We start from the raw sequence: 25,349 nt of genomic DNA, 5'->3' as shown, positions 1-25,349 counted from the left end.
TGCATGATTCAGATACCAAGCCATGGTCTCATTCTGTTCTTCTTTCATCTCTTTCTATTTGTTCTTTCTGTCCGTCTGTGTGTCTGTCTGTCTCTCCCTCTCTCTCCGTCCCTCTCTGTCTCTCTGTCCCCGTCTCTCTCTCTGCCTGCCACCTTCAATAACAGAGGACTTGTACACGCACGCGCACACACACACACACACACACACACACACACACACACACACACACACACACACACACACACACACACACACACACACACACACACACACACACACACACACACACACACACACACACACACACACACACACACACACACACACACACACACACACACAGCGTAGAGCAGTCAAAGGGTATGTGTTTGGGGAGGAGGGGGGGGTAGTAAAAATAGAACAGGTCTCCGTACGCATGATTGGCTAATGAGGTGGAGTGCAGAGAACTAGAGGGAGAGGATGGGAAGAGGCAGAGAGGAAGCGGAAAGGAAAGATTGGGGAAGTGAGTGTGTGAGTGTGAGTGTGAGTGTGTGTGTGTGTGTGTGTGTGTGTGTGTGTGTGTGTGTGTGTGTGTGGATTGACCCTTCCAGCTCTCATCGTCACTCAGCACCCACACACACACACACACGTTTGTATTACTATACTTTTGAGGACATACTTGTTAGGACGGCATTTGAAAATAGCCAGAAAGATAACAGACCGCAAGCTCACATTTTGCATTTTTGAGTTGCAAATTGTTTTTTTTTCTGGCTAAGCATAAACTTAGCATAAACTAAGCATAAATCAGGCAAAACCGCAACCCCTAAACCTAACCTCTAAATGTCTCTAATCCTAACAACAACCTGAATCTTTGCAAGCAGATGTTGCTGGGGGTCCCCTGGAACCCGTTTCAAGGACCCCTGGGGATGGGGTCCCCGGACCCCACTTTGAGAACCACTAAGCTGTAACAGTGTCACGATTTACAGCGTTCTTTTTTTCTTTCTTTTTTTTTTCAAACCAACCTGGTGTCCCAGTTTTCAAGTCATTATAGGCAAAAACAATTTAAGTAAAACAATCTAATCATCATGTGGATCTCGGGATCGTCATCTGTGACGCATGACAGAGATTGGTGAGGTTTTCGGCCTCATCAGAGCCCCAACGACTTCCATTATGAAATTAGAGTTACTAACTACTAGACCATACCCATGGGGGGATATGCGCACATGATCTGGCAACCCGGGAGCCAGCGAACACAAAAAAGCACTAATAAACAGCTGACATTTGGGGAAAGCGAAAAAAAAAAAACTGGCTTCGATGTTCCGTGCACATGGTTATGTGTGTGTGTGTGTGTGTGTGTGTGTGTAACACATGGTAATGGTCAATGGCTATGTGCAAATGCAGATCATTTGCTTCAGCCACTGAGGAGAACCGGGCAGAAGAGATTTTGGCCTCACCACCACCCACACAGACCTTTGTGGAATTATAGGAGGATATATGTCAGAGTATGAAGCAAAGAAAACTAAAAAAAAATATATAGTGGAGGTACGCCTCTGGCCTACTGACAGTGTGCAGAAGGACTTTGGTGTCTACGAGGCCCAGGGCTTTGTGAGATAAGCTCCAGACCAGGGGGTCTTCCAACGTTTTTTTTTCAGCCCAAGGACCCCCTAGCTAGCTGAGAGAGAGATGAAGCATGCAGCCAGGGACCCCCCCAGGCCTACAATTGTGTTGCATAATAAACTTGTACATATATTTCATAAGATAGCTTCATTGACTATCATCGGTGTTGTGTAAATTATGTTTTTTTGTTCATTTCCGACATTTAACCACTTAAACCTTCAATACTTAAGTGCTTGATTTGCTCCTTTTCCCCCCCAGGCCCTCTACACCAAACCTTCTTTGCCGAGAATAGCCGATCTACAAGCGCACACCGCTTTCCCGGTCTTAATGGATTAAATACAAACAAGGTGTCTTTATTTTGAACTGCTTTGCACCAGCACCAGGTACCATGACTGTAATTAATGATTGTCCGGAGTGGTCAGGTCAGGGATGCTTGCTTTGTCCAAAACCTGCAGCTGAAAGCCTCTGCGAACAAAGTGCCATTTTGGCAGGAACATAAGACAACCTTGTTTAAAAGACAACACTCTGCCCTTTCAACACCTGCTTCTGGAAAAACACTTTAAGTATTAAGACCAAATATATATATATATTTGTTTCAACCCCCTAAAAAGGTAGGGTAAGTGATTTTCTTTGGTTAATAATAAGTGTGAAATAGCTTTATATTCTGATAGTACTCATTGCTATAGAGCAGGGGTCTTCAACAGGGGGTCCGGGACCCCTTGGGGGTCCTCAGAGTTACTACAGGGGGTCCGCCAAATATTTGTGGGATAGGATTTTTTTTTTTTTTTTACATGAACCCTAGCATCCCTTTTCTGAGGAGAACTTTAGCCAAAAATAGCAGATCTACAAGCTCACAACACCTCGCAGCGCGAGGCGTTGTGAGCTTGTAGATCGGCTATTTTTGGCAAAGAGTTATAGGTGTAGAGGGAAAAGAGAGCAGAAAAAGTTGATCTCAAACACAATTTTATACAATATAGAGGGGGTCCCTGCTTCATCTCTCTCTCAGCTAGGGGGTCCTTGGCCTGAAAAGGTTGAGAACCCCTGCCAAAGAGTGTTTGTTCAGTAACATGAGTCTCCATGTCTCTCCGGCTTTTTAGAAAAAAAATGCATTTTCAAGTCGGGATACCAATTGTATCGAATCAGGAGAGAGAACTCACTCAGAATAAAGGATAAACAAGTGACATAAGCTCATAGCTACGAGCTTGTATATCTGAATAGCCAAAATATAGAATAACTATAGCTTAAAATCTAAAATGACACAGATGCTTTCCCGGATTGAGTGGTTTTAATTACAGTCATGGGTACCTGGTGTGCTGGTGGTGCAAAGCAGTTAAAAAAAAATGCAGGCACCTTGTTTGTTTTGAAACCAACTTGATTACCCTAAGTTTTAAATGGGTTCGGGTGTGGACCCTCTCTCTGGCATCATAAGACTTACTCAGCACATAAAGGGGCCATGCAATCTTTCAGTACAACACACAAACAGAGAGAGAGAGAGAGAGAGAGAAAGTTTGACGTTACAAAGGTTTTCACAGTATAGTTACATCAAAGGAGGGCGGGGGGGGGGGGGGTAGAGACAGGAGATGTCAGGACAGTTAACTATCACCACAACCGCTGCTGCTATTAGTGATATAACAGGTCACATAAAGCTGCAATCCGGAACTTATTTGAATGAATATAACGTTATTTATGTTATTTAACCCATTAAATCCGGGGAACACAGTTTTAGATTTTAGCTATAACCATTATCTTATGTTTTGACTATTCAAAAATAGCAGATCTACAAGCTCATAGCGCGGCACCGAGTGCCGCGCTATGAGCTTGTAGGTCTGCTATTTTTGAATCCAACATTTGTAACTCAAACCTTTGCTTCTGGGGGTCCCTGGAACTAAATATTTTGAGATGGGGTCGGCGGCCAAATGCATATCATTTTGGGCGTCCTTGACGATTATGAAAAAGTTTGAGCACCACTGACATACTAGCCTCGGAAACCCAGCCATTTTTTTTGTTACAAAAGAAAAAAGTCTGGGGGAACGATGCAGGAACGCTGGTCTTTGAAGCTTGTTATCTCCTAACCATTCAGAGTGCAGAGGGGCGTCGCTCTAAATTTGGTGACGTCAGCCTGCTCCGTGCACAGACCGGGGGGGGGGGGAGGGGGGAGGGGGGGGGAGGCGGGGACATAGATTGGTGAAGCAATCGGAGGACGCGCCTGCTCCGGGCGCCTGGGTTTGGATCCGCCCTTCGAGACCATGGATTGCTCTCGTTCTCTCAGTCTACTGACATACTGTAGCAACACACGTTTTTCAGACACCCGTTAGGATTTCGAAAGACATTTGTAGTTGCGTTCCCGTATCGAATGGGCTAAACAAGTACGGTATCTGTATGGTAGAGTAGAGTGTGTTAATACAATATATATGTTAATACAAGATAACTAACACATCTGCAGTGGTTGGAGGTGGTCTGCCCTACTCTTCTATCGAGACATTTAGACCCCGATTGTCAGTAGGATACCCAACTGGTTCATGTAGTAATCCTGGTCTCTATACCGCCTCCCCCATGACAGCCGGGGCGCCTGATGGAGGGGAAAGGAACTGGTTGGAATAACGTGTTCCTTGCGCTACGTCCTACCGGGGAAACTCTCCCCTGTCAGGTGATAAGAAGGTCAGTTGGCTCTCATGCATTGAAGGCCTGGGCTCCCTAGGCTGTGGGGGGAGTGTAGCGCCCAGAATCACTTAGAAAATTGGCACCCGGTGAAAAAAGTGGGATAAAAAAAGAAATTGCCGCATAGGAAATGAAATCTACGGATTTCAGCTTTAATTAGGTGAGAAACGGGTGAGCATTTTGAATTCTGTCCTTGATGACTGCTCTGTAGTTAACCACTTAAAACTCTGTACTATGTTAACCGGAGTACCCCATGGGTCTAGGCTAGGCCCGCTAATCTTTCCCCCCCTCAGTCTACAAAAAAACCTCTTCAACAGAAAATAGACGATCTGCAAGGCGTTCATAGCTGTAGCGCTAAACCTGATTTTAAACTCCTGGCTTGTAGATCTATTAGCTGTATGATAGACAATCTGTTCCTAACTGCTATCACTGCTGTCCTCCCATCCACGACCCAACTCTCTCTCTCTGTGTGTGTGTGTGTGTGTGTGTGTGTGTGTGTGTGTGTGTGTGTGTGTGTGTGTGTGTGTGTGTGTGTGTGTGTGTGTGTGTGTGTGTGTGTGTGTGTGTGTGTGTGTGTGTGTGTGTGTGTGTGTGTGTGTGTGTGTGTGTGTGTGTGTGTGTGTGTGTGTGTGTTGGCAGCAAGCTGCAGGTTTGTGTTAGTCATGGCTGCTTGGGCCTGCTCAAACTGCTTTCTCTGTTTTACACACACACACACCCCTCTCATCTCTTTCTCTGTCCATCTCTCTCTTTTCCCTTGAACTCTCCAACCCAGGGTGCCTCTTCCCTTTCTCTTTCCGCCATTCACTAAAATCTCTCCACTCCTCTTCTCTCTCAATCCCTCTCTTCCGGGCCCCCATTCAAATCCCCTCCAAATCGCACGCTCTCTTTATCTCCCTCTATCTCTCTCTCTCTCTCTCTTCCTCCCCCTCTCTCACACTCACTCTGCAGTGCGTCTGAACAATAGACCTAACATTATTACATCCCCTCACTCACTCTCCTCCCCCCCCCCCCCCCCCCCCGTTCTGCCTCTATATATTCTGTGAATAGTTTACAAGAGTAAGTAATACAATCTGAATGCATGGCCTCTTATGTAAGTTGTACGCGGGCCAGCTGGTAGCCATCACAGTAAAGTTATGTATATATAAATGAACACAAAACAGAGTGTAGCTATACAGTATGCAACATCAACCAGCAAGCCATGGTTAATGTTTAAAGAGTTTTCTCTTTATTGATGTTCAAGTAGTGGGTTTTGCACCATAAAAAACTACATATTTTCCCTCCCTGCTGGAAAAAGTAGATTCTAAACAGAGGCCAGGTTCAGATGTGGCTCGTTGTTGCAGCCCGTTTTATCACAGCTTATTTCACATGTTTTACGAACATCAATTCGGTGAAGTTAACAGCTTCCTAAAAGTCTGTCACCACATATCTGTCTTTGACAAGTATGGTGTGTGTGTGTGTGTGTGTGTGTGTGTGTGTGTGTGTGTGTGTGTGTGTGTGTGTGTGTGTGTGTGTGTGTGTGTGTGTGTGTGTGTGCGCTAGGCTAGCGTGTTTGTGATCAGGTGAGTTGGATTTAGAGTCACAAAGAGTGTCTCTCACACACACACACACACACACACACACACACACACACAATGAACACACCGTTTAACTTCAACAAGTCTTTCTTCTATCTGTGTCTCCTCACATTAGGGCCAGCATGAGCCTCCGTTAAGCCGTGGCGTTTTCTCTCTCAGATGGTTTGGGTTTGGTCGAAAGCGGTTTCTTGGCTCGCCTCTTAAAAAACGTCCCGAGCCTACAAACACTGTACAAACGTTAGCAACCGACGTCATCTCATCTTTCAGCGACATTACAACCGGGGGTCTCCTGTGAGAAAGTCCTTTACATATAAAAGTACAAAAGTATTGGCATCAAAATATACTTAGGACCAAAAGTAAAAGTACTAAATAGCCTATGTATAAAATAGGACTTAAGTGGTTAATGTGTGTTTTATAATATAATAATTTATATCTGCAAAGTAACTAGTAACTACAGTTTTCAAATAATTGTAGTGGAGTAAAAGTACAATATTTGCCTGAGATGTAGTGGAGTAGAAGTAGAAGTATTGAAAATTGGAAATACTCCAGTAAAGTTAAAGTGCCTCAACATTGTACTTAAGTACAGTACTTCAGTAAATGTACACAGACCTAAAAAAAACTCCAAATACAAGTGAACATCGTTTGGACTCCTTGAGCATCTTGGTAGTGGAATCCTCTGCCCCCCACCCCTCCTTTCTCTGTATATATACACACCTTATGATCCTAGTGAGCTTCATCCCAATACGTTTTACAGGCTGATGAATTGAGTACAATGGACAACAATAATTTATCAGCTTAAATGTTACAGTGTTCCAGTTCTAGTTTCGTCTGCTCGTTTGTTTTGAATTATCACTTTCAATTTCACTTAATTATCCCGTATGGGTTGGGTTCACTCTCTCCGGATTGGAAAAAATTGGTATCCCGCCCTGAAGGTTTATTTTCTGTCTACTAAAGAGCTGAAGAGACGAGGAGACTGAACAAATTGGAATATAAAGATATTTAACACTTATTTTGACTAAAAATATTTAAAATAAGTCCAGAAATAAATCCTGAACCATGCAGGGTTTCTATTGGAGCCTAAAAAAATTGTATCACTCTCTCTTTCTCTCTCTCTCTCTCTCCTCCTCCCTCTCTCTCTCACGGTCACACCTTGTGTTCTCGTCCAATCAAATGATACCTAGCGCTGACATCATCCAATCACAACCGTAGGTGTAACAGCTGCCCAGTAACTTCCTGTTTCGCTGAGATAAACAACAAACAACACGATGGTCGGATGAACAGGAGTCTTACCTATCGTTTCGTCCCTTGTATCTCCTCCTCCCTTCCTTTCTCTTAACCTCCTGCGGTTCCTCCTCTCTCTCTCTCTCCCGTCTCTACTTTCTATCGTCTTTCCGCTCTGTCTTTTTTTCCGCCCTTCTATTCCTCCGTCCCGTTTTCCCCTCGTCTACTTTTTTCCCTTCTCTTTCGCTCTGTCCTTACCCTCTCTCTCTCTCAGCTCACGCGTGCCCTACAAGCTGTCAATGCCATTTAAACTGGTCTGTGTCGGTCCCCCTCCCCGCCTGCTGCTCAGTGTCTGCATCCCCCAGGAAAACCGCTTGGAGAAAACCAGGGCAGAGAGAGAGAGAGAGAGAGAGGGAGAGAGAGAGAGAGAGGGGAGGAGTGTAAGAGAGAGGCGGATGAGGGAGAATACAAGGTTACTGGGAGAGAGATGGAGAGATGACAGGAGAAAAGGAGAGAGTGTGAGAGAGAGAATGTCCCAGAGGACAGATTACTCTTGGGGACACAAGTAAAATCTCTCTTTCATTTTCTAGTTCCACTCATCACGCTATCCCTCCTCTGTTTACTCGTCTCTGTCTTTCCGTCTGTCAAACTTTCCTTCTCTCCATCCATCCCTATCTCTCCATCTCTCTCCATCTCTCTCCATCTCCATCTATCCCTCTCTCTCTCTCTCCATCTATCCCTGTCTGTGTCTCTCCATCTATCCCTCTCTCTGTCTGTGTCTCTTCATCTATCCCTCTCTCTGTCTCTCTGTCTCTCCATCTATCCCTCTCTGTCTCTCCATCTATCCCTCTCTGTCTCTCTGTCTCTCCATCTATCCCTCTCTGTCTCTCTGTCTCTCCATCTATCCCTCTCTGTCTGTGTCTCTCCATCTATCCCTCTCTCTGTCTGTGTCTCTCCATCTATCCCCCTCTCTGTCTCTCCATCTATCCCTCTCTCTGTCTCTCCATCTATCCCTCTCTGTCTCTCTGTCTCTCCATCTATCCCTCTCTCTGTCTCTGTCTCTCTCTCCATCTATCCCTCTCTGTCTCTCCCTCCGTCTATCCCTCTCTCTGTCTCTCCATCTATCCCTCTCTCTGTCTCTCCCTCTCTCTCCATCTATCCCTCTCTGTCTCTCCATCTATCCCTCTCTCTGTCTGTGTCTCTCCATCTATCCCTCTCTCTCTCTGTGTCTCTCCATCTATCCCTCTCTGTCAGTGTCTCTCCATCTATCCCTCTCTCTGTCTCTCCATCTATCTATCCCTCTCTCTGTCTGTGTCTCTCCATCTATCCCTCTCTCTGTCAGTGTCTCTCCATCTATCCCTCTCTCTGTCTCTCCATCTATCCCTCTCTATGTCTCTCCATCTATCCCTCTCTCTGTCTCTCCATCTATCCCTCTCTCTGTCTCTCCATCTATCCCTCTCTCTGTCTCTCTATCTATCCCTCTCTCTGTCTCTCCATCTATCCCTCTATGTCTCTCCATCTATCCCTCTCTCTGTCTCTCCATCTATCCCTCTCTCTCTCTCTGTCTCTCCATCTATCCCTCTCTCTGTCTCTCCATCTATCTCTCTCTGTCTCTCCATCTATCCCTCTCCGTCTCTCCATCCGTATCTCGGTCTCTCCATCCGTCCCTCTCCCAAATCCATTAGAAAACCATCAGTCATGTGTAACACCACCTATAGGACTGTAGTAGTACTGCTGTAGTGGGGTTTTAGATACAGTCTATAGCTCCGTAAAGCAGTGCTTCTCAATCAACCCTTTTCATTTCACAGACCCCCCGTTTGATACGTTTTTTTTATCTCTGGTTGGACCCCAATCTACACTATAAAATCGTCAGTGTTCGTTGAACACGAGAGCAAATGGAACCAAATGGACCCACGGTAGGGTGGGGATCCTTTGGGATTTTAACGACTGTGGTTCCTTAACAATTCCCTCTTAACGGCCCAGCTCCCTTTTAATGAAAGCTGTATAATTTTATTATAATTTTTGACAACCACAAATGTAATCATGCATACAGTATTGTATATTATTGTAGTGCTATTTGTAGTGAGGACCAGGCAAGGTTAACTTAACCCTTTGAGGCCGGGAAGGGAACGCATGCGTGTCATTTTAAGATTTCTTAGGCTATTCAAAAATAGCAGATCTGCAAGCTCGTAGTGCGGCACCAAATGCTATTTTGCAATTTCTTAGAAAAATCGTGAAAATGTGTGCAAATCTTTTATATACATTTTTAACTCAAATCTTTGCTTCTGGTGGTCCCTGGAACACAATATTATTATTATATATTAGACAAATACATATTATTTTGGGGGTCCTTGACAAGAAAAAGGTTAGAAAATAAAAGTAAAAAAGAAAAAAAAGAAGAAAAAAAAACTTTAGGAAAAAACCTGTTAGGATTTAGAAGACATTTGTAAAGATTCCCAGAAGCAAAGATTTGAGTTAAAAACTTTCGCTTTAAAAAAGCATATATATATTCAAACTAAAGATTTGCACACATTTTCACGATAAAAAAACAAAAAGCAGATCTACAAGCTCATAGCGCGCCACTCGGTGCCGCGCTATGAGCTTGTAGATCTGCTATTTTTATATAGCCAAAGAAATCTTAAAATGACACAGATGCATTCCCGGTCTCAAGGGGGTTCCACTCTGGGAGTGTACAAATGGAACCATTTTGACCCTCTCTAGAGTTATGGTGGTCCTTTGTGCAGCACACGTGTGGAGTCCACATACCAGCTCTGACAGTGTGATAAACCGCCTCTGGAAACCGTTCCAAATGTAACGGTACCTCAATGTTGGATACGGTTCCGCAACCCTATAGGCTACTGGTATAATGTTGATTTTGGTTTATTGCCATTGCTTTATATTCAGCTGATTTGCACACACACACACACACACACAAGCTCTTCCATTTAAAACTTTATTGCTGCCTGTGGAGGGTGTAGAGGGGTGTTGCCGTGGTAACTACAACATCCTGCCGCGGCCTGTGGCTGACAGACAGGCTTGGCTTTATGACAGAGAGCAGACACACAGTGAGGGAGGAGGAGGACCCCCACTAAAAGGTTTCCCCATCGACAGAACAAATAAAATCCTTCCGTATTCATTTAATGAAAGCGCAAATTTGGCACAAACATGGGGATGAATTCATTCTGCTATTATGACACCAGAATGTGGAATGCCCTACCACCACCACCAACCATCAAAAAGGTGCGACTCCCTACTACCCCCTGTAGACCATACATGGGCAACTGGCGGCCCGGGGGCCACATGCGGCCCCCCACCTTCACTTAATGCGGCCCGCCGGTTAATATTAGGAATACCGATATATTATTGATTTCAGCAGCTGTTACAATTCCAAACATGCAAACATGACCCGCTTTAATGACTTCAGTCTATATTAGTAGCTTAATGACTAGTGTTAAAATTCTATTGTCTTTGTTATGTCCAATGTATTTGTATTTAAGTTCAAAAAGTTAAGATAAGTATAACTAAATGCATTTGAAATTAAATAAAAATGTTAATTTTCAGGATTCGAATTGAAAAATAGCAAAAACAAATAAGGATTTAAATTCAGCGGCACGTTTTGAGCATTTAGATCGGCTATTTTTGCTACTTAAAATACAGCGATAAGAGGTTTCTGTACAGTATATGCAATGTGGCCCTCTGGAGTGGGGATTTGTACACTCTCAGAGTTATGGGGGTCCTTGTAAATAAGACAACCACTGTGCCACACTAAATGGAACAGAGCCTTAATTAGTATCATTGGTAACACCTGTGAAGGAAGTAAGAAGAGGCCCAATTTATTTCCAATATGGCTTACAAAGATCATTGTAAGATGGCACCATTTATGTCTGCTCACTCTGTGTCTCAGACGTGGACTGTGGACTGTTCATTGGCAGGCGAATGCATAGGACCACAATGGAAAAAACTTAAAGAGATAGTTCACCCCCAAAATAACCTTTTTTCTATCGATTAAGGCCATTGCACACAGGGTGCGATTAGTCAATCAGTTTTTACCACATGCGAAAAAACGCAGAAATCGAACTGGGTTCGATTGAAAAAAAAAAAACGCATCGTGGCATCGCATCGCCGCACGGGGTGTGCATGAGGTCACTGAGAACCATATGTTCATTTAAAAAATGATATTGTCCGTTTTTTCCGTGCGGAAAATTGCACCCTGTCTGCAAAGGCCTTAAGTCCCCCATTGAGACTTGAATTCATGGATATTTTTTTGTTTTTGTCACGTTCCTAAGCCAATAGTTTGATGACCGGCAGCTGTTCCGGTAGGAGAGACAAAGAGTACTTTTTTGGGTGAACTATCCCTTTAAGCCCTCAGGGATTTTTCTGTTATACTTTTAGCATAACCTTTGACTGCACTACCTGTACTGTTAACAAAACCTGATAATAAAGCACTCAATCAACTAAACAAATACAAATAAAACACAATTTTCAATCAATTGAAAAATATTCAACAGAATAATCACAACAGAAGATGCATAATAACTGCAGCAAGTGTAAAACACGAAAAGTAAAAAGAAAACATCCCCAAATGCTCTGGGGGTGGTGCCACAGTGACGGGGAGGGGCCGGTTGCCGTGGTAACGTCATTCATAGACGACGACGACAACAACAAATCCCTATGGAGACGAGAGATTAGCGCAGCAACAACAACACAGATTACCAGGCTAGCGCAGCAGAGATGACAATAGAGATTATATTACCAGCATGTCCTGTTGTGTATCAAACTACACCTGCCATACAATAGATCAGTGGTTTCTCAACCGTTTGGAAATTCAATAACCCCCCCCCCCCCCCAGTTTGATGCCATATTTGATCTCTGGGACCCCCCAATATGCTCTATTCACAGCAGCCATATTGTGAAGACATTCACAGGTGTTACCAATGATACTAATGAAGGCTCTGTTCCATTCTGGTCAAACAGAGTCAGGGTGCAAATACTGTGCATGTTGGCCCACTGGAAACACCAGGGTCTACAGTTGGGGTCCAGGGACCCTCATGGGCTTCCAAATGGCCCCTTACAGGTGTGTAACTCTGAGAGTGTACAAATGGAACCAAATGGACCCGTAAGGATCCATTTGGTTCCATTTGTTGAAGCACTTTGTGACATTGTTTAAAAAAGTGCTATACAAATAAAGTTTTATTATTATTATGGCTGGGATCCTTTAGGATTGTAAATATTCCGGTTCCTTAACGATTAACTATTTGTGTTTTTTCTTAAATTAATGCCGTACTTGTTCACTCTACAGCGTCACACAAAAGCATCAAAAGTAGCAGATCTACAAGCTCGCAACGCGTTCTGAGCTTGTGGATCTGCTACTTTTTGACATTTCTGATCCTAACCACAGGTATAACGTATCAAACTACAGCCTATACAATAGATATTACACCACAGACCACACCTCTCCTCTGATCGCACTGCACACACACACACACACACAATAACACATCTCACAGCTGGTGTGTGTTTATGTGTTGTTGTGTGATAGTGAGTGTGGTGTGTGTGTGTGTGTGAGAGAGAGAGAATAAGTGGGAAGCATTAAATGTTATTATGTCACCACATTGAAAACCTCATCCAGGGGTGTGGGCGGTGTGTGTGTGTGTGTGTGTGTGTGTGTGTGTGTGTGTGTGTGTGTGTGTGTGTGTGTGTGTGTGTGTGTGTGTGTGTGGGGCTTGGACGTTTCGTATTAGTTGCAGGAAACCAGCTGTTTTTCTCCAACTCCGAGTAACTCCCTCTCACCTTCTCACACACACACACACACACACAGCTATAAGGCAGTGTTATCATAATCATAACCCGAACCCGCCCGCACTACCTCAGGATGGGATGTGGATTTTAACTGAACATCAGCAAACTAGCATCATAACACATTGAGTGCCAAAACCGTCATATTACGGTTTTGCAAATACACCCGTGGAGTGCCAAAAAGCCAAAAAAACGTAAATTTAAGGTTTTTTTTTACCTTTTTTGTTTTTTTTTGTTTTTTCCACAAGGGGGGGGGGGGGCTAGCGCAGCCCTGCAATCACCCATGAACACTCTAAGAAGTAAGGGACAGATGGATCACCGTGCCATAAAGATCTGTCTCCCTTCCATTCTATCTCCTTGCTAAAAACCTCTCTATCTCCTTAACTTTTTACAGTGGGCAAAACGAGTCATTCTCGAGGCGCGATCGCTCTTGCAATGGTGACTCGCATGAGACATGTTGTTGTTCCAGGCTTTAGCCAGGACCATCGCGCACCCTTCACACATGCAAGATAGGCTCTATTCACAGCAGCCATATTATGATGACATTCACAGGTGTTACCAATGATACTAATGAAGGCTCTGTTCCATTTAGTGTAGCACAGTGGTTTCCACGACCCCCACAACTCTGAGAGTGTACACATGGAACCAAATGGAACCGTACACACCTGTAAGGGGCCATTTGGAAGCCCATGAGGGTCCCTGGACCCCAACTGTAGACCCACTGGTGTTTCCAGTGGGCCAACATGCACAATATCAGCACCCTGACTCTGTTTGACCAGAATGGAACAGAGCCTTCATTAGTATCATTGGTAACACCTGTGAATGTCTTCATAATTTGACTGCTGTGAATAGAGCCGTGGAGTCTACAGCTCTAAACAGCACAGCGCAGCGGTGAGATTTCTGGCACCGAACGTAATCTGTTATTATAAAATTCGGGCACCCAATGTGATAATAGCAACATTAGCACCAGGAGGCAAACATTTTCCAAAATAGCAAATCTACAAGCTTACGAGCACGCGTCGCTCACGTCGTGGCTGGTTGTGTGTGGGCTTGTATATTGGCTATTTTAGACACGCAACAGCGCCATACAACGATGTATAAAAGCTGGCTCAAGTGGTTAAACTAACTGAACGTCGGCCAAAAACTGCATTTCCCAGATCAGTTCCGTTTAGCCCACAGCTGTATTGTAGCATTCATCAATGTCAGGTGGAAACCTTGTATGTCCAAAACTAAAAGTTACTTTTCAGGAAAATGGGGGGGGGGGGAAGAACCTGTGTCCCAATATATTCAATGTAGTTATTATTTAGTCAACACAGTTATTGTTAATACTTTGTATTGGTTAAATATTAATAAAAAGCCACAGACAGACAGACAAACCACTTTGACTTTCACTTAAAGCAGGGGTCTTCAACAGGGAGTCCGGGACCCTTAGGGGGTCCTCAGAGTTACTACAGGGGGTCCACCAAAATCTTTTTTGTGATATATTATTTTTTCCTTAACCACTTGAACCCTAGCATCCCTATTCTGAAGGGAACTTTAGCCAAAAATAGCAGATCTACAAGCTTGTGATCTTGTGGATCTGCTATTTTTGGCTAAGAGGTGTAGGTGTAGAGGGAAAAAAGAGCAGACCAAGTAAACAAAAAAAGTTTCATCTGAAACTCAATTTTATACAATATAGAGGGGGTGCCTGCTTCATCTCTCTCTTTGTCACACAAAGGACATTGATTTATAAAAACATTACATAAAAAGTTGAAATATGGAGATACAAGGGTTCTGCCCGACAGCGATGCATTTCATCAGCAAATGTGTTTTGACTGTAATGTGACCCCAAACGCACACGCACACACGCACGCACACACACATCCATGGTGTACGTTCCTAATCCACGCTGTTCTCTTGCGCAGAATCCACCCATCTGTCGTGCCATGACTCATGCATACTATACATAAAACGCGAACGCATATGAAAGAGAAAGAAAGGAGAAAAAAAAACACACACTCATGGGTCCGTTTCTGCACTCTGTTAAATTAAAACACCTGCGGGGCAGAAACTGACTGAAGGGGAAAAGAAAAGAAAGAGGTAAACGGAGGAAAACAGACATCCTCCAGGGTTATTATGTAATGTTTTTATCTTTGTGTAAAGCACACGTTCGGGGCTTGTGTTGCAAATTGTGAACATCCCTGCTGTCCCTTACACCGCTATCTTCTCACACTGAAAGTAAAGGATTACATGCAGGATTATCTCTCCATCTCTCCCTCTTTCCATCCCTCACCCTCTCTCACCATTGTTGCCAGATTTTTGCGAGATAAATAAGCAACCGGGTCTATGAAAACAAGCCCAAAAGAAGCGACTATATAGGCCACGTGAGCACTTCAAACCTATAAATGCATTGGCTATTTGAAAAGAGCCGCTCACAACGCGTTGCATTGAGCTTGTAGATCGGCTATTTTCAAAAAACCTTGAAAAAAAGGTAAGAAATGTGTTATTTTTACATTACATTTTAACATTTTTAACAACACAAATCTGCCCTGGCACAATATGTTTGCAGATGGGAGGTCCGCGGACAAACAAGCCCAAATAAGCAACTACACTTTAGAAACCAGGCCCAAAAACCGAAACCACCAATGTTTACAAGCGACTTTACGGAAAAACCAAGCCCAAAGTCGGTAATAATAAGCGGACATGGCAACACCGTGTCCCACTCACCCTCTCTCTGTCTGCTTTTCTATCCCTCACCCTCACTTTCTCTCTCTCTCTCTCACCCTCTTCCTCACTCCCCAGTCACCAACCTCTCTCTCTCTCTCTCCCTCCCTCAATGTCTCTCTCTCAAAATGCCTGCATTAAAAAAATGCAGACAAGCAGAGCAGACAATTTATAGCACAGTAATCCAAAACAACAACAACTGGGTGTTGGTTATATAACTCTACTGTATCTTTCTCTCTGCCTCGGTGATTTGAACTGTGTCGACCCTCCGCGAAAATGAACGCTTGTGTTCAAAACAAAGTCGGGTTGCACAATGTATGAATGTATCTATTTAATTAATCGAATAATTTTCTTCGCGATCACGACTTTGGCTTCCAGCAATTAAATGATCATGACTGTCCCGATTCACTACTGATTTAGAAGGCATTTGTAGAACCGGCCACAAGTCTTAAATGGGTTCAAAGTAAAACGCATAAGCGTATTAAAGTATACTAGTACGTTAGTTTCATTGATCCAGGCCCGAACACAACTGATTGATCATCAACATTAACACGCTCTGGACAGTCGGAAACGCTTTTTGAGATTTTCAAAGTGGGCCCCTGTCCTGATCCAGAAGAGGATCTGCTCTACGTGCTTCATAGCACAATATTCCTACACAAATGCTAGACAAAATGCAGAACAGGCATATGGAATAAAGCAACATTAACCCATTAAGACCCGGAACTGTGTCATTTTTAGATTTGAGCTAAAAAGCATTATTTTACACTTTGGGCTATTCAAAAATAGCAGATCTACAAGCTCATACCGCGGCACCGAGTGCCGCACTACGAGCTTGTAGATCTGTTATTTTTGAAAAATCGTAAAAATGTGTGCAAATCTTTGAAATATATATATTTTGATGGGGGTCCGCGGCCAAATACATATAATTGTGGGGGCCCTTGACATGAAAAAGATTGATATAGAAACATACGTTTTTCAGAATACCGTTGGGATTAGGAGACATGTAGAATCGGCTTCAGGTCTTAATGGGTTAAATATCATGACTGAACATTTCTATGATGATGTTTAGGTATTGCTATTGTAAACCTTATGTTGCTGCCGTTTTACACACAGCAGCCAACTGAAATCAGTCGTAGCGACAGAGAACTTTAATCCGTGAACACGTCATTCTAAAAAGTGACACGTTCAAGTCTTCTGTTCAATAATTACTATGCTCTCTCTCTGTCTCTCTCTCTCTCTCCCCTATTTTGTGTGAGAATAAAAGGGTCAGCTCATAACTACTATTGTTAACAGCTAACTCCTCTATTCACCGATTAGGGCAGCGAGCCGCAAAGAGTGTGTGTGTGTGTGTGTGTGTGTGTGTGTGTGTGTGTGTGTGTGTGTGTGTGTGTAGGAGAGAGTGTTGCGGGGGGAGGGGGAGGAACATGAACATGAGTAGACACTGTGTGTGTGTGTGTGTGTGTGTGTGTGTGTGTGTGTGTGTGTGTGTGTGTGTGTGTGTGTGTGTGTGTGTGTGTGTGAGAGACAGAGACGAACGAAAGAGTGAACGACAGAAAGAAAAGTGTGAATGAGAGTGTGTGTGTGTGTGTGTGTGTGTGTGTGTGTGTGTGTGTGTGTGTGTGTGTGTGTGTGTGTGTGTGTGTGTGTGTGTGTGTGTGTGTGTGTGTGTGAGTGAGAGAGACAGAGACACATAAAAGAGTAGGTGAAATCGCACACGGGCCCACATGGCCACTCCGTGCACAGGTGGGTGTGGTGTTGCCGCGACAACGTGCCTCCATCAATGGGGGTGGAAACAACAGGTGGTGTTTTTGAGGGTTTTTCGTCTTCTTTGGCCACAAAGTGTCAGTATTATCATTAACCCCACTGACTGATACTGGAACTATAATGTAACTGTACGACACTGGAAGAGCCACATCTGGCAGCATGCGTTTCGTCTTTTTCCTGGTTTTAAACACAGGGCAACAGATAATTATGAATGCTGGATGTTCTAATGTGGAAAAACGTACGTTAAAAATTACAATAAATACGTTTTTTTTCACGTTTTTTTTTAACTAGCCGATCTACAAGCTCACAACGCGTCGCATCGCAACGCGTTGTGAGCTTGTAGATCGGCTATTTTCAAAAATAGCCAATGCATGTATAGGTTTAAAGTGCGGCCTATATTAAAAGTCGCTTCTTTTGGGCTTGCTTTCATATGCTTTGCGTATCTCGCAAAATCTGGCAACACTGGTGAGGGAATAAAAAACGGTACTTATAAATTACAATAAATATATGTTTTAAAAACAAAAAAACAACGCACTGTGTTTTTGTTTTTTCTCGCACACTAACCAACGTCCATAGCATATCATGTACAGTATATATCTGCCGCTATGCTCACACACCTTTATGTCTTACCTCAGGTACTTATTGCCCCGGATAGATATTCGGTACCATGTGTAAATATGTAGATGATATTTATTTTTTTTCCCCTTGCCCCCCCCTGCCTTTCTTCTCCTTCCAGTTCTCTTATAGAAGTGGGATAAAAATGTAAGTAATAAATAAATAAAAATCACACCCAGTGTGAAGAGAGTGGTGCCTTTGAATTAGTGTAACTGGTTGCATCGTTGTGTTGCAATCAGCTGCAGCTGTTGAGGCCGTGCTCAAACGGACGGACGGACGGACGGACAGACCCACACACACGGTCAAGTGCAGGAGTGGCTGGCACCACTCAACAAAAACGATGGAGCTGGCACAAAAACTAATTTCACCCAATTGTTTACACCTGTTGTAAAAAGGTGTTTGAACAGCTAAATATGCACCACGCCCTACAGTACCTACATTCAGTTGTGAGATGTTAGGAGTGGAGGAAGGCCACCCTGTTAAACTCACCTCAACTCCCTGTGAACAAATACAAGGATATTTATATCATCAATACATAATGTCACCGTTTACACTAGAGAGGCTTCCAGAGGAACAATGCATATATGTATGGTTTTTTGAATGCTAGACATTTAACTCATTTAGACCTGGAACGCATCTGTGTCACTTTAGGTTTCTTTGGCTATTCAAAAATAGCAGATATACAGGCTCATAGCGCGGCACCGAGTGCCGTGCTATGAGCTTGTATATCTGCTATTTTAGAAAAATCGTAAAAAATATATATATTTTTTTTTTTTCAAAAATCTGTTAAGATTTAGAAAACATTTTTAATTATCGCCTCAGGTCTTAATGGGTCAAAGGAGTAGTTCAGCCAAAAAAATACTTATTTTCTCACGATTAAACACCCCATTTGCCGCATTCCTAAAGCAATAATTCGATGACTGGATACTAAATTGAGTCTCCTAGTTACTTCGCCATTCATCAAATTATTCGTTTTGTTTTATTTTTTGGGTGAACTACTCCGCTCGTGATGTCGTCACTGTCCAGTTGCATATAGAGCAGCATTTCTCAAAGTGAGTGCCGTGGCACCCTAGTGTGCCGTGGCGCGAGTCCAGGGGTGCCGCAGAATACTTTGATAATATTTGGAATTGATCAATTAATATCACTTCCATTGAACCACTTAGACCCTCTGTACTTAATCAAACTGACCAGAGTTGCACTGTACTTGGTGCGTTCCTTTTCAATCTACACCAAATCTCTGAGGCGAAAATTACTGATCTACAAGCTCCCACCGCGTCGCGTTTGAGAACCACTGATGTAGAGTCAACTTTTGAAGTAATTTCCATAGACCCCTTAACAGACGACGTCATACTGGCTGCGTGCAGCCAGTATGCGCGCAACGAAACCCATTATATCAGGTCTCGTTAGGACGCGTCTCACTAGCCAACACACACAAGAGGGGGTTGGGGTGTGCTGAAACCAGTGCACCCCGAAACAGGTTGGGAATTGATTGCGTGAAACAATCACCTGTGCGTCCAGGCTCAATGTTAGTAAACAAATAATTGGTCTATAGAATTATATGAAAAGGGGTAGGTACCCTCACAAAAAACATGCAGTAATCCTGGTCTCTATACTGCCTCCCCCTGGTCAGCCGAGGCACCTGATGGAGGGGAAAGTAACTGGTTGGAATAACGCGTTCCTTCCACGCGCTACGTTCAACCGGGGAAACTCCCCCCTGTCAGGTGATAAGAAGGCTTGTTAGGTTTCATGCATTGAAGGAGACATGAGCTCGACTCTGGGCTCTCCCTAGGCTGGCAGAGGGAGTGTAGTACCCGGGATTACTTGGACAATTGGCACTGGGTGAAAAAGAATGAGTATTTAAAATATCAAAACTTAAGTTGTCTGTTATTTGCAACAAATGTTGCAAAATATAGCACATCTACCTGGATGCATTGTGAAAGAAAATGTATATCATCATCCTAATGCGATATATATTATTTGATTTTGTCCATCCCTTGAATATAATAACTTTATTATTAAAAACAAAAGTGCGGCCTCAATAACATGCAGTCTTTATCTCCGGCAGGAAATTGCATAATGCTACAACAATGTTTGTCTGCAGGTCCAGAGGACTGGTGAAAATATATAGGGCAGGCACGCACACACACACACACACACACACACACACACACACACACACACACGTCAGTATATAAGATAGGACAAGCAGCGCCTCCCCACACAGCAGTGTCATGACAGTGATTGGACCAATCAGACTGCTTGGGTTCCTTGTGCCAGAGTCAGTTCCAGGGCAATGACCTCTGACCCCAAACCAGGAGACAGGAAGTGTCCTGATGAAGCAATTTCCTTCCCCGCTCCTCTCTTTTCCTCTGCTACCAAATTCTGTCTGTCTGTCCCCCTCCCTCTCTCAGTTCAAGGTTCAAGCTGGTCTTTATTGATACGTCTTGTGTACAGGTACATAGGAGACAGACATTGTAGCAGCATTAGTGTTTAGCATCGACTCGCAAACCTCCACTCTTCAAACACTTTCTTTTTTTCACTTTTTTTTCCCACAAATGTAAAGTGCATTATAAATCAAATCCATTATTATTACTAGTAATAGCAAAACAATAATAAAAAAGCAAAACATTTACACAACAACAAGTATATTAAAAAAAAGGAGTGGGAATTTTTACAAAGAGAACACTTGAAGGTGCTTTGCGCGAAGTTCTTATTCGTTCTTACTCATTCATTCTCTCCCTCTCTCGTCAGTGAGACTGGGTTCTACTGCCATTGTCTGTCTTGGTTTCCCCTGTCTGTCTGTCTGTCTGTCTGTCTGCCTGTCATAAGGTCGGACTACATTCTAAAAATACACTGACCATTGCTCAAATGTACATAAAAACAGGAAGTGGGTCCGCTACGCAAAAAAAAAAGCCAAACAGCAACAATGTTGTGGGTCTCTCTCTCTCTCTATGCTATGCTGGTGTGACGTCTGGGTCTCTGTCTCGTTTAACACTAGAGTTCATTGATTGAGCAATAAGTGTGTGTGGAAAGCTGTCTGGACCAGAGAGAATGATCCTTCCCTCCCCCTGGCTCACACACACACATTTTTTTGCCATCCACCCACACACCAGAAAATCAGGAGTTTACGTTGGTGTCCTGGCCTATCCGTCTTTACAAACTACAGATGATTCTTAAAACATTTCTAAATCCTAATTTTTTTTTGGAGAAAAAAAAAATATATGTTTTCAAGATTTTTCAAAAATAGCAGATCTACAAGCTCATAGCGCGGCACTCGGTGCCGCGCTATGAGCTTGTATGATCTGCTATTTTTGAATAGCCAAAGTGTAAAATCTAAAAAGTGACACAGATGCTTCTCCAGGTCTTAAAGGGTTAAGCTAGAAAGCGTTATTTTACACTTTGGCTATTAAAAAATAGCAGGTCTACAAGCTCATGGCGCGTCACTTCGCGCTACAAGCTTGTAGATTTGCTATTTTTTGAAAAATCTTGAAAATGTGTGCAAATATATATTCTTTTTAAGTCAAATCTTTGCTTCTGGGGGGTCCCTGGAACAAAATATTCTGAGATGGGGGTCGGCGGGCCATATACATTTGGTGGTCCTTGACATGAAAAGGTTGGAGCACCACTGATGTAGAAACATAGGTTTTTCAGAAAACTGTTGGGATTTAGAAGACATTTGTAGAATCGGCTTAAGAGCACGTTTTATTTGATCAATCAATTGATTGCCTTCCACCTCGGATCAATGGCACCTAGTATGTAGCATACATTAAGTCCTTATTTATTGGTATCACTTAAAGGATGACTTATTTTCTATCAATTACACACCCCATGAAGCCTTGATTTCATGGATTTATTTTTGTGGCATTCCTAAGCCAATAATTTGATGACCGGGTGTATTTCCAGTAGACACAAATAATCTACTTTGTGTCTCCTACCGGATACATTAGCCGGTAAGAGACAGGAATCAAATTATTAGCTTAGGAATGCGACAAAAACAAAAAATAATCCATGGATTCAAGGCTTCATAGGGTGTGCAATTGATAGAAAATAAGTCATTTTTTGGGTGAACTCCTCCTTTAAAGTTCTTAATATTTAATGTCATATCATAAAAAATCTTGACAATTATTTGGGGGCCAATGAGGAGAAACTTCGAACGGCACTGTGTTACCGATTAATAGGATAATTATAATATACACAGGTGTTTTTGATCAAGTTATCACCAATTAGGCTAATTGTGCTGATGGTGCTGTCGTGATAACGCGGCCCACCTCTTTGAAAGGCTAAGTATTGGCAGGGTGGGACCCCGCTGCGCTGGTGCCGGTGGGAGAATGTGAGGACCCTCTGCTGATTAATCTGTTTTTAACCACGCTCGGCCGCGGGCCAACACCACAGGCTTACATTCCCTCTCCTCCATCTCTCTCTCTCTCTCTCACTCCCTCCCTCTCATTTATTCTAGCAGGACCGGGGACACTTGCTGAGAGCAGTCTCTCTCTCTCTTTTTCTCCCTCCCTCTCTCTCTCTCCCTCCCTTCGTCCTCCCACACACATATTGTCACCATCAGGTGGAAACCTTCTATGTCCAAAACCTTTCCAGGAAATCGAGAAAGAAACTGAACCTTATGTTCCAACGGATCCAATGCAGTTATTATTTTGTCACAAGCTCTTGTCAATACTTTTTGTTGGTTCAATATTCAAAGAAACACAGGAAAAAAAATTAAATATAGCAGATCTACAAGCTCGTATATTGGCAATTATTTTGCGACTTTTGTGTGACACCGTACTTAGTGTTGCCAGATTCTGTGAGAGAAACAAGCAACCAGGTCTAGGAAAACCAGCCCAAAAGAAGCGACTTATGGGCCACATGAGCACTTAAACATATACATCAGCTATTTGAAAATAGCCGATCTACAAGCTCACAACGCGTCGCGATGCAACGCGTTGTGAGCTTGTAGATCGGCTATTTTCAAATAAAATCTTGCGGGGGAAATTATAATAAGCAGATCTGGCAACCCTGACTGTACTTGAATTAACAGGGCATCAATTAACGAAAAGAAAAATCGTAATCAGTTGGAAGTATGGAGATGCGAGGTTTCTGCCCCACAGCAATGATATCCCCCTCCCTCCCTGTCCCCTTTCTCTCACCCCCACCCTCTCTCTCCCTCTGCCCCCTCTCTCTTTCTCGGTAATAAGCAGAACATTGCATTACAGTTTCCATTCATACAGTACATAGCCTCTCTGAGCTGAATGCGTGTGAATGCAGCGTCCTGCGGCGCAGACACGCTGCGCTGCGTCGAGAGAGCCAAAGGGTACGCGTCGGTCACGGGCCACTGTGGCACTAATACTGTAGAACGATGCTTCTCTCTTTTAAGACAGCCATTGTCCCAAAAAGTCACTGCAAAGCCATCAGCCGTCGCGGCGCTGTGAAGGTGGCGATCCGGGGTGGGGCATTTTTAGACACCCCGTGTCCCAGACACAAAAAAAACACTGTTCAAACAAAGTTTGTGGGGGGGGGAGAAAAATGGTGGAAAAAACAAAAGGAACATATTTTGAAAGATTTTCACCTATAATGACATGCCCCAAACCAAACCAGTGGCCTTGGTGGTTAGTGTGTCTGCCCTGAGATTGGGAGGTTCAATTCCCGGGTCATACCAAAGTAGGGACGCAAATTATCGATTCATTCATTAATTGATAACCTTATCGATCGATTAACCGATTAATTGATAAGCGGCGTTTTTTAGGACCAAAAGGAAAATTCTTGTCCGAAACAAGTGCAAAAACATAATTGCCTTGATGTATATATATATAAATATATATATAACATTAACGAGCGTCAACGAGCATCAGCTGGACACAGACACACCTCCCCTCTGCAGTGCTCTATGGAGTCTCGTTTCTCTCCAAAAGCCCTTGAATATGATGGAATATGATTAAGGATTACTGTGATTATGGTAAGCTCACATTTGATATGACTCACACCATACCTGTAGCTTTCACCAGCCCCCCAAAAAAACTAAATAAAAATAAACATCAATTTATTGAAAATCGATACATTTAATCGAGTAAATTCTTAACGGCAATGAATCGATTATAGATGAATTGTTAACATCCCTAAACCAAAGACTATAATGGTGCTCACTTGGCACTCAGCATCAAGGGCTAGATTGAGGCCAAGTCCCTGTGACGTAATAGCACCACGACGTCCAGAGGGTGTACTTGAACATCAAGCCGCCTCACCATACAGAAACAGGAGAAAAGCTCCTGCCGTATGGGGCCACATGGCTGGCAGGCTACTTGGTTGGTTCCATGCCCAAAGTAGGGATGATGCCAGGGGTAAAACATGGTGGTAAGACTCACTGGGAGTGACCCCGCCACTGTTGTCATGCCAGAACGTTAGTTTCATGTCCTGCTGGTGATGTGCAGTCGAGACACATGACCCTCATGTGGCCAAGCTACATCTAAAGCAACAACAGCCATGAATCAATATGACATCCAAACAACATTTATTTTTAGTAGTCCATCCCCCTGTGGAGAATTCTACTAGTGTCCACATATGATCTTTGCTCTTTTTTTCTGTCTTTAAAATGACTGCTTGCATATTAACCCATTAGGACCTGAGGCCGATTCTACAAATGTCTTCTAAAAAACAGTTTTCTGAAACACTTATGTTGCTATAATATCATTGGTTCCCAAACTTTTTCATGTCAAGGACCACCCAAAATTATATGTATTTGGCCGCAGACCCCCATCTCAAAATAATTGAGTTCCAGGGACCCCCAGAAGCAAAGATTTGAGTTACAAATGTTCGCTTTTAAAATATATATATATATATATATATAATTCAAAGATTTACACAAGTTTTCGTGATTTTTCAAAAATAGCAGATCTACAAGCTCATAGTGCGGCACTCGGTGCCGCACTATGAGCTTGTATATCTGCTATTTTTGAATAGCCAAAGTATAAAATAAAATCTAAAATGACAGATGCTTGTCGGGTCTTAATGGGTTAACCCCTTAAACTCTACATTACTCAGTTGACCGTAGACCCCCAGGGCTCTATATTTTTGGTCCGCTACTTTTTCCCCTCCCTACACCAGATCTTATCGTCAACAGCCGATCTTGCTATACAAACTCACACCGCGTTGCACATGCAGAGGGGAGAGTGCTCTCTCAACCCCAGTGTTACACACTCAGTCTGGGAATGGGAGAGAGTGGAGTGTACTGTATGTGGGTTATCTGTGTGTGTGTGGGTTGTCCTGACCCCGTCTCTTCCACAGGAACTGTCACATCAACTCCCTCTTTCTCTCTCACACACACACATATAGACACACACACACACACACACACACACACACGGATGTTCCCATAGCCTTTCCGAATGGTTAGGCAATCTCTCTTTCTCCCTCCCTCTCTCTCTCTCACACACA

The 25,349-nt window shown here is 43.3% G+C and overlaps 1 protein-coding gene across 6 annotated transcripts in view; it reads right to left on the bottom strand.

The window, feature by feature from the left end:
• LOC311062490 (protein 4.1-like) overlaps nucleotides 1-25,349 on the bottom strand; it is a 120,710-nt gene that overhangs the window by 88,999 nt on the left and 6,362 nt on the right. The window contains exon 1 of one of the 6 annotated variants that reach the window (XM_084081548.1): nucleotides 7,119-7,250. The exons of the other annotated variants lie outside the window; for them this stretch is intronic. The gene's annotated coding sequence lies outside the window, so the exon portion shown is untranslated. Of the gene's footprint in view, nucleotides 1-7,118; nucleotides 7,251-25,349 lie in introns of those variants that run through there. 6 annotated transcript variants of the gene reach the window in all.

This window comes from Gymnoscopelus microlampas (genome assembly GCF_963454915.1).
Source record: "Gymnoscopelus microlampas genome assembly, chromosome: 16".
In the NCBI taxonomy this organism is placed as follows: Eukaryota; Metazoa; Chordata; class Actinopteri; order Myctophiformes; family Myctophidae; genus Gymnoscopelus; species Gymnoscopelus microlampas.
The sequence above is the reverse complement of the archived record's forward strand: the minus strand, read 5'-3'. Positions and strand labels throughout refer to the sequence as shown.